The 7,443-nt window shown below is 34.1% G+C and overlaps 1 long non-coding RNA gene and 1 other non-coding gene across 2 annotated transcripts; one reads left to right on the top strand and one right to left on the bottom strand.

Moving 5' to 3' along the window:
- The first annotated feature begins 236 nt into the window (after nucleotides 1–236).
- LOC129291656 (uncharacterized) lies at nucleotides 237–3,526 on the top strand. Its single transcript, XR_008588739.1, has 3 exons — nucleotides 237–664; nucleotides 1,968–2,036; nucleotides 3,117–3,526. It is a non-coding gene; the product is annotated as an uncharacterized LOC129291656 (long non-coding RNA).
- A 3,506-nt stretch (nucleotides 3,527–7,032) lies between these two features.
- LOC129291907 (small nucleolar RNA R71) lies at nucleotides 7,033–7,139 on the bottom strand. Its single transcript, XR_008588801.1, has one exon. It is a non-coding gene; the product is annotated as a small nucleolar RNA R71 (small nucleolar RNA).
- Nucleotides 7,140–7,443: the final 304 nt, after the last annotated feature.

The following is a 7,443-nucleotide window of genomic DNA, read 5'->3' as shown; positions in this document are numbered from 1 at the left end:
GCAATCAATGTAATGACCCAAAATTTTAAAATTAAATAAATTTTCTTCTAATTAATATTTAATTTATTTATCATAATTTTAAGACAAGTGAGGAATAGTAGTTTACCGAAATTGATACTGGGTATTTATATAGAGATTTAGAGTTTGAATCTTACTTAAGCTAAATGTTAGTTTATTTTCTTTTATTGGGAGAAAGTGCAAAAATGCCTTTGTTTTTTTTAATATAATATTAATAATATATAACAAAAAAATCTTAGGGGCCTTCATTTGTAATTTTCCCATCAACTCTCATATATTATTTTTGTTTTCCCTCTTTGTCGGTGAGCTACAGACCAGAGGAGAGAGACTTCAACTTTTCTAGAAATTTCGACCATCCCAACTCTTCACTCCACCGTCCAGCTCATCATCGGTGATGTGGGTCACTAGTGATATTCTCCTTCCCTTCTGTTCTTCGCTCCTTCTCCTCTGTTCGTTTCTCTGTCGTGGGTGTTATCGGAACTTTCCTTTCGTCTGAGAGCAAGAGAGATTCATTGCTCAGAAGCTTCAAGTCATTCGATCCAGCACCTCTGTCCTTTTGCTATTCAACATGCTATTGATGAGAATAGGAGTTCCGCTTACTGTCGCTGAGATGTCCGCCCAGAACCACAGCGTTGTGGTGCAAACCGTGAGTTCTTCCCTCCCCTGTTCTGTGTTGAATTTCATCTTTTTCTTTCCTTGATCTGTGCTTGTCGTGAATCTCCATTTTTGAGCATGGTTGTCGAAAATTTTCTCCTTCCCTGTATTATCGCTGTTCTCACTGGTTCGGTGTGGCTGTGGGCACTATTGTTGGTTCATGATTTTCCACCTTCGTTGTTTTTGTTGGTTTCTTCTTTTTATACCATTTCTGTCGTGGTTGAATCTGGGCAACAGCTTAGAATTTTTCCCTTCGTTGAATCCCCTGTGTGCGTGTGTTTTTATGGGTGATGTTGTAATTTGTTCCTCCCTGCTGATTCTGTGTGTGTGTGAGAGAATGATTGGTGCAAATTTATATTTATTTTCTGTTCAATGTGCTGTGCGAATTTATTTGGAGGCAGTCACAGTGCGATTAAGCAAGCTAGAATTTTGTTCATGGAAGAAGAGAAAGTAGCATGGGCTTGCATTGTATTTAAATCATATTAATCTTGTGGAGGGAATAAACTTTGGATGCTTGAATAAGTTATGTATTGATGCTGTACAAATGTTGAAGGAATTGTGGGATCGGATACGAAGGAAGAACTTAGTATTAAAATTTGAATATTGGTGCCTATAAGGTATTGGATAAAAGTTTGTTAGGGGAAGTCTTGATTGTTCATGATTTTTTTTTTCCTTAAATGTCAATAATTCTCATAAAGCATAGTTGGTTCGGATGCTAATTACTTGTGAGTTTAATTTGAGTGTTACAAGAGATTTTGTCAATTATAAAGCTAATGTGTTATTAGTTGAATTCTTGAGAGCCGTATAATTGGACAGAGAAGTGAGCATGTAAAGTATTGAATGGATTGAAAAAAAAAATAATAATAATAAATAAATAAATTGAGGTTTGGTTTTCTTTGAGTCTAACTTGATTGTTAATGAGGAATTGAGTTATTGGGAAGCGGCATAAATTCTAGAGTTGGTGATTGGAAGTATTTGAACAAGAGATGATATTTCAATCTATTGAGATAACCAAGTGGGATGAAGGTATCATGGATTACATGACAATACGAGAGATAGTTATTTTCTATACTAAAGCTAGGAAAATCATCAAGGAATTTGCCTAAAAGCACATGTTAGGTTTGAAAAATAAAAATAAAAAAATAAAAATAAGGATGTAGATTTTAAATGACTGGTGGCTTAAGGATAAGTGAAACTTTATTATGCATTAGGCAAGACATTAGGTTGTTGAATAATTGATGTAGTTTTATCTATTTGGGTTATTGTTAAAGAAATTTATTGTTATTTTTGTTTAGGTAATAGAGTAGTTAAAGGACAATTGAGAGGTTTATGAGGCACAAGCTATTATTTTGGGTGTTTAACAGGTAAGTGGATAGCGTCCCAACTGATATTCCAATAAAATTTTTACTGAAATATTACATTTCTATACAAATCCTTTTTTCAGCAACAATGTGATTATTGGATATTTTATTGATTAAAGTATTTTATTTTTGTAAAGATACCAGATTTGATAATTTTATTTTATCAGTAAATACAAGTTTGGATTTTAATTATGGGATTTTCATTCTGGAAATTATTGAATTGATATAGAGAATGATTCTTACGAGTTCGACTTTGAAATTTTTGATTATTCAATAAATGCAAGCATGAGCATTGGATATGAAATTTGAGTTTGGCAAGTTTTAATGTTTAAAAGTATTCATGCGAGTTTGATTTTGAAAATGAGAACTGTATCTTGAAAGTGATGATTTTCTCGCATGTTTGAAAGTGATTTTAAAAAGGGACTTTGTACAGAACACTGATTGCTAACGGTAGTTCCGTTAGCCCTTGGCGCGCCATGGCACACCTAGCTAGCAGGGTGTTTATAGGAGGTGCTAGCCCCGTGCGATGGCCAACGCACGTGGAAAGGAGGGATGGTTATTCGTGAGCATCGTACTCACATTTGTTTTCGTGGCATAAGCCGCGTTTGGTTACTTACCCTCGTGGATTGTGTGTCCACGTTTGTTTCGTGGCTTCGGCCGCGTTTGGTTATCTACCCTCATGGATTGTGTGTCCACGTTTGTTTTCGTGGCATAAGCCGCGTTTGGTGATTTATCTTCGTGGACTGTGTGTCCACGTTTGTTATTTGTTCTGATAAGTCCCTATAATTATGAGTTTATAATTATTTTATGCAATTATTTGCTTTATTGAAAGTACATGATAATGACGTTTGATATGATATTTTAATGAATCAGCAATTTATTTAAAGTTACATAAAGTCCTTTTTGACGAAGTTTATTATATATTTGTTTGCGCAAAATTTTTATTTCTAACATACATAATTATATTAAACTTCTTTTTTATACATATTTAACTTACATATCTATTTTGAACCTTTCATTTTACTTATGTTCTATTATTTATTGTTGGGACGTTATTCACTGGAAAATATATTTTGGTCTCAGGTAGTATAAGTTGAGCTTATATATCAAGGTGTTACTTGAGGCATTTTATCACTAAAGTGGAGTGGAAGAATTATTTCAAACAAGTTTTGCTTGATGAAAATTTGAACCCTGTATTAATTTCATGGCCTGGTCCTAACTGCTCCACGTATAATGTAGGTAGGATTCTCATCTTTCTTTAAAGACTGTATATATTTTAGTAGGGAGCGAGATCCTTTTATTTAATTATTATTATTCCTTGTCATACATTTAGGAAGTCTTGTTTATATGAAAGTTCTCTTAAGAATTTTATAAAAAAAATAAAAATAAAAATATGCCTATAGTTTTGCATGGACCAGAGTATATTTGTTCAAGGCTTAAGGGATATGGGTTTTATACACATATTCCGTGCTGGTCACGCCTTAAATTTTTGGGGCGTGTGATAGAACACATTTGTTACCCACTTTTATTTGTCAATTAGGACCATTTTATTAATGATTTATCACCTTCAAGTGCACACATTGCATTAGATTTAGAACTTTGCCTAAGTTTCTAAGATCAGTGCATTAGGGGCATTTTGGTCCAAAAAATGAACTTTTGAGAAAATGTACAAGAAAAATTGACAAAGTGCATTTTATGTCCAGTTGATGAATGGTGAAATTATATTTTTAAAATTCATTTTAGTTTGGGAGTAATTAAATAAAAAAGTCAACACTTTCTTAAGTATCTTAGTTTGTCCTAGTTTTTGGTTTGCCTTTGTGTGGAAATTTTTGTATAATTTTGTGCAGCCTGAAACTTGGTTAATTTAATAAATTCTCCCTTCTAATTATGAATTTAATTCTGGACATGAATTAGATTTTATTATATCATATGCTATTTAATTGAATCATGTGATTTATGTGACATAGGTGGCATGTGACTTGTGCATCAATTGGGCAATTGAGGTCAACACTCCTTGAGGTCAATGGCTGATGGTTTGCACGTGAATTATGATTATTTTGAGGGGTTAGATCAGCTAAAATGATGTGGATGACACATGGGAAATTAGGCACACATTGGAATCATCTACAAACCAATAGGAAGTTGCTACCTTGCAAGTGTGACAAGGCTCCCATTTACATTTTAATTTCTTTTTCCTTATTTTAATTAAGCTTCAGCTGATGGGAGACACCAAGGAGCACGCCATTTTAAGTCCCAAATGGGATCCAACACATATCTCATTCATCTTCCACATTCTCTCTCTCTTGTTCATAGTGTTCTTCATTTTCTCTCTTTTGTTCTTCATTTTCCAGCACCCTAACCTCCATTTTCAGCCACCAAACCTCCACAAAACTCATACCATTCTTCTCCTCTCTTCATTTTCGTTCCATCCCTTCCATTTTCACAAGGATTGAAGCTCATTTTCATCATTCAAGAGCTATGGAGTTTGGCCTTCACAAGCAATCACTAGGGTTCTTGAAGATGAAGATTGGCTAAGTTTCTTTGTGGAATCCTAGAGAGATGAAGATGGAGGATGAGTCTTGAGCTTCAAATTGGCTAAGTTCTTTTGTTTCCTATCCTCTTCTCTTTTTACTAGATGGTTAGATTCCTTAATCTAGGGTTTAATCATCTTAGCTTATAAATTCTAATTTGAATTTGATGTTGATGTAAAGAGAGAGGATTGTTTCATTTAATTTCTTCCTTGGACAGCCATGACTGAATTTTTCCACTCTTTGTTTGGCACATAATCTTGTGTTTTTCAATTAGTGAATTTCTTGTGTTAATATTGCATAATCTTGTGGTGTTAATGCTTGTGTTGTTGAGTAGCTTGACATAATCTTGTGGTTGCTCAATTTATGTGTTTGACCATGGCTGTTGAGAGAGGATTTTGAGTGAATCACTTGGCTAATGTCTTCACCAATTGGTTAATTGAACTAGGGACTTTAATCTAAGACCTAGGGAGGTTAGCTAATTAGGTTAATTGGCTTAGGATAATTTTTTTAAGTCATGACAGCTTTAGTCAAGAGGAAAGGGAAGCTAAACTTAGCCTAATCATGAGAAGATAATGAGTCCAAAATCAACTAATCTCTAGGGTTCCATTATTGTAAAAAGGGAAGTTCATTTCACTCACTTTCACTAGCATTTTAATTACTTGCATATTAGGTAATTAGTTTAGATAATTAGCTAGATAACTAAATTCCTACAAACTTTGGTTGATTTATTTCACTAGATAACTTTCAATTAGACTTAAAACCATTCCTTGGGAGATGACCTAGGGTTGGCCCTATATTGCATTAGGGTTAGCTTTAGTGTAATTTTGAGGATAAGCGACTAATTTCCTATCAAAATTTTGGCGCCGTTGCCGGGGAATGGTTTAAGTTTAATTCTAAGGTTGTTTAGTACTTAATTTATATTTTTAGTGTTCCTGAAAATTTTTTTGAAAAATTATAAAAATTTGTGTTTTGTGTTTTGTTTAGTGTTTTTTGTGTGTTTTGAGTGTTTTTATTCTGTTTTGAAAAAGAAAAAAAAATTAATGCAATTTTCGTTGGTTTGGTGTAGAGCTGAAAATACTCTGTTTCTAGTGTCTCTGTCTGAAATTAAAAATTAACTGGGAATGAGTCTGAGGGAATTTGAACTTGAAATTTATTTCATTGAAAGCTCTATATCCTAGCTTCACTTTAAAATTGGTTTGGTCAATTTTGGACGTGGGAAGTGTCCTGTGGAAATTTTACAATCTAACAAGGTCCAGGGAGCCATTACAGAGGATTTCCAAAACCCTGTTTCAATTTTGAGTTAGCATATCTTCCTCTTTGTGCGTTCAAATTGATTGATTCTAGTTTCATTTTTCTTATCGCTGTCTTATCTTTGTTTCTTGTGTTTAGGATTTTCTTCAATTTTTCCATTTTCCTATTTGAAAGTTTGTTAGAAGCTCTGAAGGTCTTCTGGACGAAATCCTGTTTCTCCAGACTTGAGGACCAATTGTGAAAAATTCTGGGAACGATTGGGCAGGATTTTTAATCTAAAAGTTTTATATAATTTTCCTGTATATCTCTTGTGTTTCTCATAAAAGTTTCAGGGGAATTTATCATGTGGATTTGCTGATAGAAAATTCACAAGTTCACTGTCTCCAGAGAGCCTACTGTGCGAATTCCAGAATTGCCAAAGCTTCTTGATTGAGCATTTCTAACTCTCTTTCTACTTGTTTGGTGTTATTTTTTTTTTCATTTTGTTGCTATTGAGTTTAATAAAAAAAATAAAAAAAAATTATTTCTCTTGCTTTTGTGTGTTTTGAATTGTTTCATGTTGATTTGCATTTTAGTTTAGCTTGTTCTTTGTTCTTAATTTTCTTGAGCTTGATTAGTGCATGACCCGAAGAAAACATACCTCTTTTGTTGAATTAGATCCAGAAATTGAAAGGACTATTTCTAGATTGAGAAGATCACAACCTATTCTTGATTCTCATTTGGTTTGTAATTCAACAATGGAAGGTATCTTAGGACATGAGCATGTGCATAATGAGGGCCATGGGAATGGGAATGAGAATTTGCATGATGATGGCCATGTTAATAATGAATTTGAAGGCTTGCATAACCCTAGAGAGGAGAGGAGCATTAGGCAATTAACTCAACCTAATTGGCATGATAATCCTTATGGCTTATATGTTCCTCCTACTAATGTTCAATTTGAAATTAAATCCTCCTTGATTAATGCATTGCCTAAATTTCATGGGTTACCAGGAGAGGATTGTCATAGGTTTTTGCATACTTTCCTATTGGTTTGTGATACTATGAAGCCTATGCATGTAAATGTTGATGATGTTCAAGCTAAGGCTTTTGTATTTTCTCTTGAAGGTTTAGCAAAGGAATGGTATTTCAACTACCCTTCTTATGTGAAAGTGAGCACATGGGCTGAGCTAAGAAGACTCTTCTTAGATAAATTCTTTCCAAATTCCAAGGTCACCAATTTGAGAAAGCAAATCTATGGGGTCCAACAAGGAGAGGATGAGAGTCTCTATGAGTATTGGACTAGATTCCAAGGCCTTTTGGCTAAATGCCCACACCATCAAATTTCTAGTGAGAATTTAGTCCAATATTTCTATGAGGGCTTGATTCCAAGAGACAAAGTTAACATTGATGCCGCTAGTGGTGGATGCTTGATTGACCTCACTTCCTTAAAGGCTTGGGAACTAATTGACAAGATGGCTTCAAGTGGTGCTCAATACTCTACAAGGGAAAAGAGAAATGTGAATATGGTAGGTTCCTCAGTTCTTAATGATTCATATGTGGACTTGCTAGCTGCCAAGATTGGGAGAATGTTGGCTCCACAAATATCTCAAGTGAGCAATGTAAGTACTTCTCAAGCACTTGTCCCT

Source organism: Prosopis cineraria, unplaced genomic scaffold (assembly GCF_029017545.1).
Source record: "Prosopis cineraria cultivar Desert tree isolate PC_DT_omini unplaced genomic scaffold, ASM2901754v1 PC13, whole genome shotgun sequence".
Lineage (NCBI taxonomy): Eukaryota > Viridiplantae > Streptophyta > Magnoliopsida > Fabales > Fabaceae > Prosopis > Prosopis cineraria.
This window is presented reverse-complemented; position numbering and strand designations above follow the sequence as displayed.